Source organism: Melospiza melodia, chromosome W (genome assembly GCF_035770615.1).
Source record: "Melospiza melodia melodia isolate bMelMel2 chromosome W, bMelMel2.pri, whole genome shotgun sequence".
NCBI classification, from domain to species: Eukaryota; Metazoa; Chordata; class Aves; order Passeriformes; family Passerellidae; genus Melospiza; species Melospiza melodia.
Genome location: NC_086225.1, coordinates 18,730,579 through 18,743,697, shown reverse-complemented (window position 1 = coordinate 18,743,697; position 13,119 = coordinate 18,730,579). Strand labels below are relative to the sequence as shown.

Below are 13,119 nucleotides of genomic sequence, written 5' to 3'. Positions count from 1 at the left end.
ATCTAAATTCTTTGCCATTAACTCAAACCTCCTCGCTACTCCCTCTGGGTTCCTCCTGAAGTTCCTTGCCTCGTCCCTCCAATTGTTCAGATCACTCGTGGAGAACGGCACCTTTACCCTAGTCCTTTCTCCTACCATTGGCATAAGTTGTCGGAGAGGAGCTATTGTATGATTCCCTTCTTTTTGCTTTGCTTCCCTCTGTGCCACAGATCTGGTATAATACGAATGACTGGTCCCTTCCCCGGGATCTTCCTCCTGTGCCTCAATGTCTTCTCTATTCTTTCTCTTCTCCTTTCTCTTTCCCTTTCCCTGTTCTTCATCTTCACCTTCTATTTCTGTTAATTCTTTTCCTACTACTCCCCTAACATGGTTTACACAGTCCAACCGCCTCTCACTCTGTATCTGCCGCCTCTCTTCCCGCATTTGCCGGCGCCTATCCTGTTCCGGGCTACTGTCCTCATCTTCTATTCCCCTTCCATCTCTCCTATCCTCTATCTGAATTACTATATTCAGCTTCTGTGAGTTGCTCTCTGCCTCCCTTTCACATATCTCATTGTCCTTCTTCTCACTATACTTCAACTTAGAGACGTCGCCTCCTAGTGAGTTACTTTTATCCCCAGTTCTCGGTGTGCTGGTTTCTATTCTACAGGTACCTGATTTCCTAAAACCCCCATTTCTGGGTGTGCTACTATCCCCATATGGACTTAGTTCGGGCAGGCTGCGTGTCTCCCCTCGACTCTCTGCTTCGTGTGGACTGTCTTCTTCCCTTTCCACTTCTAGTCTAGGTGGGCTGTCAGCATCCCTATAGGTCCCCAACCCCTGTGGACTATCTGGTCCCTGTGGACTGCTTTCCCTCTTGCCAATCCCCGATTTTAATGGGCTATCCTCCTCCCAAGTGTTGTCTAGTTTCTGAGGGCTGTGCCCAAACTTAGATTTCCACCATCGTTCCAGCTCCTTTAATGGGCTAGGGTCCCCTTGTTCCTCCTTTGGCCTGGGAAGAGGCCCTTCCCGTCCTGGGGCGAATGGATGGTATTCCCATAGGCTTATTTCGCTCTCCTTTCCACTATCCCTTCTTGTTAATTTAAGACATTGTTGCCCAATGCTACATGCATCACAGCAACGTTCTTTAGGCTTTGAACCTTTCTTATCTTTTTCCAGGGCTAGTACTAAGGGGTCCTGAGGTGCTACGTTTACCCCGCACTCTTTTTGCCACTCCGGTTTATTTCTTAGGGTAAAGAACATGTCAGCATACATCACTTCGTCCCATTTATTAAGTCGGCGGAGGAAAAGCATCAATTGCAAAATAGTGTTATAATTAGTTGTTCCCTCCGGCGGCCATTTCTCATTGTCATCTAACTTGTACAATGGCCACCACTGTGTACAATATTTAAGGAGTGCCTTTTTACTTATGTTTCCCCCCGGGATCCCTCCCAAGTCCTTCCAGTGCTTTAGGATACATCCTAAGGGGGTTTTCATATTTATGTCCTTACTCTGTTGGCCTCCCATTGCTATTCCCTGTGTTTGTCTAACCAGATCAGTCTCTGTTGTCTCGTATGTACTGTTACTAATTTATTTTAACACTTCATACACACAATCTGCAAACGCTTCATCTCATGCACTCTCACTCATACCCACACCTTTACGAAATAGTTCCTACCTTATGGTCTATATCAGAACGGACTGTTTTACCAGGTTTGGTCACGAGAGGTCGCCTACTGACCGCGAGATACCGGTTTGCCAGACTCATGCAATCACAACTGTAGACAGTATAACAATTGCAGGGGGTGACAAATTTCTTGCCGGACGTCTATCAACTTAGTCTCTTCTAAAAGATTACAGAGAGAGCGACAAGATATTTCCTGTAAGATTTTGCAACAGGCACATAGAACAGACACAAAAGGATCTCCGGCTGACAGACCTCTCAGAAAGCAATCCACAGTGTTATAACACAGTGCACAATGTTTAAAACAGTTCCCACACAGTAAAAACAGATCGAAGATACCAAGATAAACAAATACTCTCTCCAGCAGGACTTTAACCTGTGTTTTCTCCCAATCAATTTTAACCGAAGCTGGGATTTTTAACCCCAGCAAAACCAATGCTAGCAAACCAATGCTAGCTAACCAATGCTAGCTAACCAATGCTAGGATTTCAACCCAGCTGGGATTCTTTACTGGGGCGTCCCCCAGCTTTCCCTTCGGGCGGTCACGTCTGACCCCCGTTTCCCAATAAAGCGCTTTGTTCCAAAACCAATAAAGAATTGAAATACCTCTTAATTGGAGCAGGAGATGCAGGGTACTCTTCGTCCACCGAAAGCACTGGTCCGGGGGGGGAGTCTCTTCTGACAAAAGTTAGTCAGGGGCGCCCGAGGGTCCCGACCCCGGACCCGGCTCGGGGAGGACCCCTCAAGTCCTGGATCTCCTGTCTGGTCCCACCTGGGTCGCCAGAAAATGATGCCGAATTTGCCCCAAAAAGGCGAGAATAACTGCTTAAGAGACTCAGTCTAGGTCAGATAAGCAGGAGGTATTTATTACGACGCGTCGGAGAAATCACAAAATGGATTTCTGAATTATGTACAGCAAAAGCGGGTTTTTATACAATTCTAAACAAGGATTACATCATTTATTACATGCATATTCATAGGCAGGCGGGGTCTTCCGGGAATTCCTGGTTTTCCTTAGTTAAATTTTAAGCTCTTCCTAATTTGGACTTCTTCCTGTTATCTTTGGCATGTCTTCCCATGGCTTGGCTGAAGTTACTGTTGTACTTGGCTTGATCCTAGCGGCTTGGCAGGTCACTTTAACTTATTGGCTTCCACTTCTGTTTCTTCAAATATTCTAATTCCAAAGTTTCTTCTGTGTGTGTATTTTAGACTACCTTATCCAAATATTGAGAGTGTATTTTACATTGTCTTATCTAAATATCTGATCAAAGGTCTTCCTGAAAGTGTGTTTTTAGATTATTTATTAACTGCTGCTATTCCCTTAATATATTTTTGAGTATCTTTTAATTCTTTTATTTTCAGAAGCTATTAGCCATTATAATAAATGGCTTCATGGCTTCAACAGTAATTTAGAATGGTAGTATGCACACTCTTACCTAATGTACGTCCAGTTCTGAGGTCATGGGTAGACTAGGAGGAATCTACTGCCATTAGCAGAACCACTGCTTAGAGATAAAGCATATTTTATGACCTTATCACTCTCTACAACTTCCTGAAGGGTGGCGGTGATGAGCTGGGGGTCAGTCTCTTTCTCCGGGCAACAACAGACAGAATAAGAGGACACAGTCTCAAGCTGTGCCAAGGGAGATGCAAGCTAGAATTAAGGAGGAAGTATTTTACAGAAAGAGTGGTCAAATACTGGAATCATCTACCCAGGGAGGTGGTGGAGTCATCATCCCTCAAAGAGTTTAAAAAAAGACTGGATGTGGCACTTGGTGCCATGATCTAGTTGAAGTGTTAGAACATGGGTTGGACTCGATGATCTTACAGGTCTCTTCCAGCCTAGAATTTCTGTGATTCTGTGATTCTGTGATTTTCTACATTAGTTTTTACTTTTGCCTGCAATGAAGAGGATAACCTGCATTTCTATACATGTACTCCCACATGCATCTCATAATCAGTATGTAGAGAAATGCCTTTCTGTTCTCAGCCTTTTGCACCCACGGGGGAGCAGACATAGTCTGACCTTTTTAACTTTGATGTCAGAGAGAGAAAGTGCTCTCCTAAATATGCTTTTGAGGTAGTCATTAGAACAGGGAGTTGATTGGAAGCCAGGACTCCTCTTTGTGTTTCTGATTCAGCCACAGTTTCACTGGATGGTCTAATGTGCTTGAATTTTGGAGGCCCGATTCTCAGAAGCCCAGGGCTGCCAGGCCTTCTATTTATTCCTACATCTAAAGTTGTACCAAATGAGAATGAAAATTTGAGCTGATGTACATATGAAGAAATTCAGTTAATAAGAGCTTGTTTGTTTAGGTAGGCAACATTTTCTTCCTTTTCGTAAGATTTTTCCACTTGGTGAAAAATCTCTGATACTGTTTTCTATCAGCAATTTGCTTTTATTTATAGAAGGAAGCTTGCTTATGACTTTTTTTCTTATAAACTAGGTATCCACTACAATAAATGCTTCAAAAAATGCTTCTGTAATTTTGTCTCTTCATTTTGCCTGTCTTCTCTGGCAATTAATACTCATATATGTTTACATAAATTTTAAAATACAGAGTCAGTGTATGGCAGGTGGCTTCAACCTGCCTCACAAAAGTCTGAGATGTTATTCAGAAGGTCCAAATACTATTTTCAGTTGCTTCAATAGTTTTCAACAGAAGAACTCAGCATGTCATGCATTTTGATCTTCTAAAAAGTTTCATTCTCAGCATGGTCATGTAGATGTAATTCACACACATATATAATGCTTTCAGACTGTGTGCAACTACCTGGTTATTGACCTGATTAATATATGTAATAAATAGAGTGATTTAAGTGGATACCAGTGTCTTCAGACATGCTGGTTCCTTCTTTCTTGGGCACAAAAAACATGCAGAAACAGTCTCAGAGGCCCACACTTTAAACCATATCTAGGAAATACTTTCTAAAAGTGCAGAAGGAAATCCTCATCAAAAAATTATGCTTAATTAACATAAACAATTTCACTGTAGTGGAAGCAGTTTTGATGGAAGCAGATTATCCTGTCTAGCCTGATTAAAATGAATACCTATCAAAATGTGAACAATGTTTTTCTCTTGCAGTCCGTGTGCCACTAGAGTGATTCAGATTGAACCTCAAGCATATGTGAAAAATAGCGATAATACTTACTACAGTACATCCTCATAAAGCCGTCAGTTTTATACATGAAACTCAGATTACAATGCAGTCTACAGTGCAGTAACACACAGAATATGATCCTCACGCACAGGTGTATTACACCACAGCAGAACCTTGCTCAGCAATATCTGTGCAGCCAAGTGACAGTGATGCAAGATAATATCAGCTGCCAGAGCCCAGAAAGCACAAACTCAACAAGAGATTTGCTTTCCCAGTTCTCAGATTCCAGTATGAATTGCCTTGAGCCACCCTGTATGAAATTGACACTCCCATCTTTTTCAGAAAAGCATTATGCTCCATTTCTGCTAAACCCAAAAGCTAAGGTGTTGGTGAGGATGGAACAGGAAAGCCTTATAAATATGATTGCCTGGCAAAAGATTTTGAGAATATAGAAACTATAAGTGAGATTGAAATGAAAGTAAGTTTTGAGACCCCTTAGTTACTGAACAACTGGAAAACTATGGTGTGGCCAGCCGAAGGTAATCCCCTCTTGATGAAACAATACCCTCTGCAAGCAGGCAGGTCCAAGGGTCAGAGAAGACCCTGCAGCTTGGCAGATAGGGCCCAAAGAGTAAGATTTAGGGTTTAAAATGTAACACAGTATGGTAATGTAGTGATTCTTATAGGTTGTATGGAAATGTTATAGGATATGCATGCTGTAGTAGATTGGTTAGTGAGAATGAATATTCAACACTGAAGATGATTTATTGTATTGTAACGGGAACTTCACTCTCTTTCTCTTCTCTTTCCTCACTTTTCCACTGCTCTTCCTCCGCTCTTCCTCTTCCTCTTCTCTTCTCTGTTCGCGCTCACCTCTGCACTTCTTCACCCCCTCCTTTCTACATGCTCTCCACTCTTAAACCTTTGCCGTTGACTCTCCTACACTTTAAGCCTCTCTTCTCTCGGCCCTGCTCTGAGCTGCGGCTGGCAGCTCGCAACAGGGCCCTGCACCCACGCCCTTTGTAATATACCGATAGTTTCACGACTTGGCTGCAGAGATCACTCGTCTCTGTCCGTCCTGGCTGTACATGACCCCCGTCACACCTACACTAAGGTAATCAGAAAACTATTTACCTGTTTTTCAAAAATAGACTTCTGCCTTGCCCAGTAGGACAATTATCCTGACAATAGTATTAAATATCAGCAATTAATGGAATTATTTTGGAATTACAGTTCTTAATATTTTTACACAATTTCACACTTTAAAAGTTTTATCTTGGTAGTGCTATAATGGCATACTTTTTAAACGCAAGTTGTTTTAAGGGTTTTGGTGACTTTTGGTAACCTAAGTTCATGAAGAGTGAAACCCAATTTACTTTTTATCTTCATCACCATATAAATTTTCTGTTCACTAAAACACAAATTAGTTTGGCCTTGTAGTGTGTGTATGTGTGCATAAATATACAAAAGCTTAAAAAAATAGTCATGGGCATTAATTTTGAACCTGGTTCTCTGTGCTATTATGAGTTCCTTATTTCTTTAGGAACATAAAACCAAAGGCATTTCCATTTTCTGTTGCAGATTGTGGTTATTTTTCTTTTTCTGGGTTTACTTGGGCTCAGCCTATATGGAACTACCCGGGCTAGAGATGGACTTAATCTCACAGACATTGTACCATGAGAAACCCAGGAATATGACTTTATTGCAGCATAGTTCAAGTATTTCTCATTTTACAACATTTATATAGTGACACAGAAAGCAGACTATCTCAGTCCATATGTCCAGCACTTACTTTATGAACTTCACAAAAGTTTCAGTAATGTGACATACATTTTGTTGGAAGACGATAAGCAGCTTCCCAAAATGTGGTTGCACTGCTTTTGAGACTGACTGCAAGGTAAGAGAGAGAACTACGTGAACTTTTCTTTTTAATTCTACAGTAGCAAGTAATTATTCACTGTAGTAATGACCTTCTCTTCCAATACAGTCACATGCTTTAAAGTACACTGTCTTGGTTTGGAAAGACAGGTGTCTGCTAACGAAGGAAGAAGCCTCCCCTGAAATGGAAAAATGTAAACCCCCTCCCTCTGAATTGGTATAAATTTGAAATTAAGGGGGGCTCTCAGGCAAAAATATGGGAGCGGGAATAACAGTTCTTTAATAGGGAAGAAAATAAAAAGTTAAAATAAACAATGCAGTAAACTAAAACAACACTGACAGTCAGAACACAACCTGACACCCTGTTGGTCAGGGTGTTGGTAGCAGTCCAATTGGAATTGTGGCTGCAGTCCTCCTGGAGCATCAGGTGTGGTTCGGTTGGAGCAGTGATCCTGTAGAAAGGTGTAGTCTTACTCTGAAGATCCAGTGGAAGAGGCACTTCTTCCTCTGGGAAAGCCAGTGGAGAAAACCATGGTGGTGCTCCAGAATCTCAAGATTATATCTGGGTAGGAATGGTTGGCTCTTCCCCCTTGGAGGAGCATCCCACAATGGGATGCTATAGTTCTTATCAGTCATGCAGTGACATTCAATAGCCTATTATCAGCAGATGTCTTGTCGAAAGGGAGGAGTGGTTGTGGAAGAGATAAGGACAACTGCCCACTTAACAAAAGACAACTGCCATACAGATGGCAAGTAGAATACAATTTCCTTGGCAATCCAGGACATATGCTGAGGCTCTGATCTGAACTCAGAAATCAATCCACTGTTTCTCCATCACTTAAAGTCTTTGTGGCTAAGGTTACTCCCCAATAAAGCGGTTTTAAAAGAACTTTAAAAGATTATATCCATGAGAGGTCATCTCACGCCATTAATTTCTAAATGGCTAATGAGGAGTTCTGCTTTATAATCAATGTCTGGAATCATGTTTTTCCAAACTCCCTTTGAAAACAGGCTCAGCTGTCATAAATGGTCAAATCACCAAGTCAAAAGGACTTGAATACCTTTTGACGCAGAAAACATCTGGGTTGATTGTCAATCACTCCATTCAAGTAGAGCTGCCATGGGACCGGAGAAGGGGTGGTACCTAAGGAACCCTCTGCACCCTGACCATGCCCCCTTTCTGCCTGTGTCGTCACGGGAATGTGGACGACCCCGCCCTGACAGCGCCTCCCCTGTGCTTGTCTCCGCGCAGGCGCGATCTCAGGAATGTCCTTCTGTCCCAGAACGACACCCACACTGCTCACATACCATTCTGGCTCCATGCCAACGCCCGCAACCAATGCGCATGGTCCCCACTCGGCCGGTGCCTGTGATGCGTCTGCGAAATGGGACAGAACCCTCCCCGCTCCAACTTCCGGGTTTCATGTCATCATCGCGTGCTCACCGCGTCTCACCACGCTCCTCGCCATGGACTTTGAGCGTGTCGCGACTGTGTATTCGGTTCCTGCGACTTCACGTCCCATCCCGGCTCGCTTAGTCCTGCCCAGTGTAGCTGCCACGACCCGTGAGCGTTCCCCGAGTGGCCGCTGATCGTGTACCATCGCAGTCGCGTGAGTTGTCCCCTTCGTACACGTCTTTGACACCACTCCGCATGAAACTGCTGCCGTCGGCAACGCGCTCGCGCTCACCGCCGCAGCTTCTGTGCTTCCCAGCCCTGCCCTCGCAGCTGCTGAGCATGCTTTGGACAGCTGCTGACCGCCCGCTGCTGCGATCGCGTGCACCACCACCGCCATTGCTGTGTGCACTATCGCCTCCACTGCTGCTGTGTCTGCTATTCCCCCCCCGTCCCCGTGGCCCCCCCATCGGCCTCCGCAACCCCCACGGCTGCCCCTGTGGTCCCCCCGGGCTGCTGGCTGGCTGGCGCCACCGTGGCATGGGTTTGCCAGTTGCCGAGAAGTGGCTCTCCTCCAGATCCCATGACCTTCTCTGCCCCCCGCCCCCCTCCCCGACAATTCCACCACCGCCTCCGTGGTGAGGCTCTGCAGTGGTTTTTGCGAATCGGGAGAACATTCCTCAAAGAAGGCAAAATCCAAGTCCTCCAACTTGCTTGGGAAAATCTCTAGCCTAAGCTTTCCCAGGATCAGTGGGGGTAATTCTGGGGATCCAGGAGACACTGGGGACCCCAGGGACTCTGCAGATGATGCCAATTCCTCCCACACCTGTTTGGTAGGGATTGTTTCTGCCCCTCTCTGATCGGTAAGAGCAACTGCCGCCTGCTGATGGCAGGATGACTTCCCTCCCCCCACCCTTAGGGGAATACTTGCTGCCTGCTGATAGCTGGCAGACCCCGCGTAATTCCGTGAAATTGCCTCTAGCATTACACTTGCTGGGGATAAAAGCTTCAAGGCCGTTTTATCTTTTTTTCAGAGATTTTCACAGGGTGTGTGGCTGCCACGCCCTGTAGGGCTGACAAGATGCTGAGTTGTTCCTGGAAGCATGCACCCCCCATGTTCTCCATTTTGACCTTTCTTACCAAAAGCTGAATCATCTGCCCTGGTCACTGTCCAGCAGCTCGCAGGTGAGGATTTCCAGGTTGGCTTCTGGTCCTCCTCCTTCCGGGTCGAGATTTGAAACGAGTCTTCTTGGCAGAGGTTGAGATGTTCTCTCTGGATTTTTCCTTGAGTGTGCCTCTTCTTGGGCTGGGTTTCAGCGGCTGATGGCTGGTGGTGTGGCTGCTTGCCAATTGCCCACCTGGGTGCCCTCTTGGAGCCCAGTCAGAGAACGCCAATGTCTCAGGGTATCTAGTTGGTCAGAGTGACCCCGAGTGTCGCAGACATTTTTCATAGAAATCCTTTCTTTGGGATTTGTTCATCTTCTGGGAAGCTGAGGCCCCAGAAGAAGAATGTAAACAATTGTTATCGGCTGGTGTGGAATGCAACAGGTGCAGCGGTGATTGGTCTTCTGTGAGTGTTTGGATTTGCTGACCACTCACAGAAGAGTTTGTCCTTGCTTTCTGCTGGACAAAGAACTTTGTTATTCGTTCTTTCCTATTCTATTCTTAGCTTAGCAGCCTCTGCAACTTCTCTCCTTATTCTTTTTAGTATAGTTATAATGTATTATATATCATATATCAATAAATCCAGCCTTCTGATCATGAACTAAGATTCTCGTTCACTTCTCTCACCCTGAAGACCTCATCAGGTCGCTGTAATATTTGGTGACCCCTCGTGTCAGAGCAAAAATATATTTGATAAGACCAGAGGAGCAAATTGCTGCACTGGGTAAGACCCTGTATGTGTAGCATGTGATGGTTGCTTTGAAGTGACCACAGAAGTGGATTCAAGACAGGAGCTGAAGAACTGAAGATCCTGGGAGCTGAAGAACTGAAGATCCTGATTTGGACAGAGTTCACAGCCAAGGCTGACCACAAGTGAACCTTCTTCTGGAAAACCTTCAGGAAAGATGATAGACAAGAGCAGCATAACCGTGGAGCTGGCCAGAGCGAGCTGGACTCTTTCAAAAGGTACTGTTCGCTTTTCTATCCCTGAGGGTTCAGCCCTGAGAAAATTGTGGCTGTTTATATGGGGGACACACCCCTTGGAGAAAGCGGTTCGTTTTTCTCCTTCAGAGGAGAAACTTATGTCCCTCTGGCAAAGATGGTGTGGAGAAGATGGATGTTTTTTGTAAAAAAACAGATCTCTATGAGTTCTTTCGATGGGCAAGGCTTTTTGGATTCTTTACTGATGTCCTATACGCTTTGGATGTTTTCGTGTGGGAATGCATGGACTCCATCTTCCGATTTGTTTGGGGTCAGGGGTGTGATTTCCTTCCTGTCTACCCAGCATTTAGAAAGCTCTTCCCAGTTTTGAAATGGAGAGCAGCTGTTTTTCCATGGATTTCTAACTGCTATGGGTTGGCTGCGTTTCCACCGTCCCCAGCGGGAGAAGACCCGGTGGGGGATGAGATTCTGCTTCCCAGCACCCCCTGCTTCGCGGCGCGGGGGGGGGTGAAACTTCGCCGCGCAAAGAAGTTTTTTTTTACTCTTTCTCCTGAGCTTGCGCAGATGGAACCTTCTCTTCCCCCCCCTTCTCTCTCTCTGGGGGGATGGGAGTGGACGGGCCTGCCTCCCCAGCTAGTCTCTTGGGCCCCGCCCCGCTCAGCGATGGGGGTGGTACCGGTTCCCGAGGCCCCCCCACCCCTGCCAGTGCCGCGGCCGCCTCCAAGACCCACCCTGCCGGTGCAGCCACCTCTCCACGTGATCCCGTCTCCTCCTCTCCAGGCGGTCCCGCCCGCGGCTTCACCGGCTTCCCCGCCTGCGTCTGAGAATGCAGAAACAGCGCTTCCTGCGCCTGCTGAGTTACTAGGTGACGACAACGCGTCTCCAGCTTCCCGCTCAGCAGAGGAGGGCTCCTCCCCGGCTCTGGCCCCTCCTCTGCTTCCACCGGCTGCCCCAGCAGTTCTGCCGCTGTCGGAGACTCTGTCCTCCGTGTCGGCGTCAGAGACTGCCCTGGAAAGGGCTGTTTGTTTGAGCTTGGACCATCCCGGACCGGTTGCCTCTGTAGCAGTGGCCCCGGTGGCTGGTATCCCCTTCCGTGGAGCGGGGGGGTGCGCGACAGCTGGGGGCAGGGGAAGCTCGCCTGCCTGCTTTCAAGATCAGCATTCTCGGCGGGTTGGGGGGTGTTTTTTCGGGGATTGCCCCATGGAGGTTGCCATCTCTGCCGCCTCCCGTGCGCCCTAGTGGCATGGGGCAGGTGCATCCTGAGAGCTCTGCCTTTGGTCCCCAGCCCAGTGGAGATGGTGCCATGGGGCAGATGGAAGATACACCTGATGCATTTGCATTGCAGGGGAAGAGGGCACAGATGGAGGAGACCATAGCTGGTTTGCTGTGGGAAACAAACATCTCCAGACCCCAGATGGGATTTCTGGGGAAGGCTTCTATTTCCCTGCTGCTGGCATGCCTCAGTGGTTTTGGGGAAAAGAAGTGTGTCACCAATCGTGCTGCCATTGTACTGGCAGCAGGGTGCAGGCCTGTGGGAATGCAGAGCCTGCTTTGTGGGTTTGGGCCAGGGCCATCACTTGGCCTCCTGATGTTTCTGGGAGTTGTGATTTCTCCCACCGGTCCTGGTCCCCCTTTGTGGGCCAGTTTTGGGGTTCCTGGTCCATCATGGGCCAGGGCCCCCAGGGTTTTTCCTTCTCTGGCACTGCTCTGGTCGGCTGCTGCTCTTTTCCTTTTCGATCAAAAAAAATAAATTAAAATTAAATAAAAAAGATTGAAAATAGCAGGCAGCAGCTCGGAAGTGCTGAAGCATTGAAGGGCCAGAAAAGGACATTCCAAAAATTGTTCAAATTGTTTGAAATTGTTTGAAATTGTGTTATGACTGTCAATGGTTTGTGATAACTATTGATGGGACTTTTGCAGCAAGTCTGTTTCAGGACACAAAAGGACTCTCAGATTTGTCCAAGAGAAACAACTTCAGCTCATGGACTGTTCCTGAAACTCAGCTGCTTGGACTTGAATTTTCTTTGCATTGTTTTTTGCATTTTCTTAGATTGTAGGATTGTTTTAGTGATTTGTTAGTATTGTATATTTTACAGGTGAAGAAATTTCCTGTTCATTTCACATCAGCATTTTTTTTTTAATTTATACAATTTAGAAAGGTGAGATGTCGCAGACATTTTTTCATAGAAATCCTTTCTTTGGGATTTGTTCATCTTCTGGGAAGCTGAGGCCCCAGAAGAAGAATGTAAACAATTGTTATTGGCTGGGGTGGAATGCAACAGGTGCAGCGGTGATTGGTCTTCTGTGAGTGTTTGGATTTGCTGACCACTCACAGAAGAGTTTGTCCTTGCTTTCTGCTGGACACAGAACTTTGTTATTCGTTCTTTCCTATTCTATTCTTAGCTTAGCAGCCTCTGCAACTTCTCTCCTTATTCCTTTTAGTATAGTTATAATGTATTATATATCATATATCAATAAATCCAGCCTTCTGATCATGAACTAAGATTCTCGTTCACTTCTCTCACCCTGAAGACCTCATCAGGTCGCTGTAATACCCGAGAAATGTTAAAAAGTCTCTTTTCCCAGCCTGGTGGTCGAAGGAATCAGAGCTCTTCAGTTCTTGGTCTCAAGATTGTTTATTGCATCTTATCTATAACATTCTTTCTCCTGTCCTGCCGAGGTCCGCTCAGCAAGACAGTCTGAGGCACTCTGCCTCCTCCGGGGAGATGTTATCTTTTTATACTAAAAACTATGTGTACAATATGTACAATTACTTTCCAATACCTATCATCTATGTTAGACAGTGAGCTTCTATCTAAACCAATCTAAAAGTGCCAACATCACAGAAGAAGATGGAGGCCAAGAAGAAGAAGGAGAAAGGCTGGAAATGCCCAGATTCCTCCATCTTTCACCCTGAACCCCCATTCTAAAACCCCCAAAAATCTATTTTTCCACTCTGTGATAAATTCACTATCAT

General features: G+C 45.9%; 1 pseudogene; it reads left to right on the top strand.

Moving 5' to 3' along the window:
* LOC134431414 (protein patched homolog 1-like) overlaps window positions 1-13,119 on the top strand; it is a 233,875-nt pseudogene that overhangs the window by 91,624 nt on the left and 129,132 nt on the right.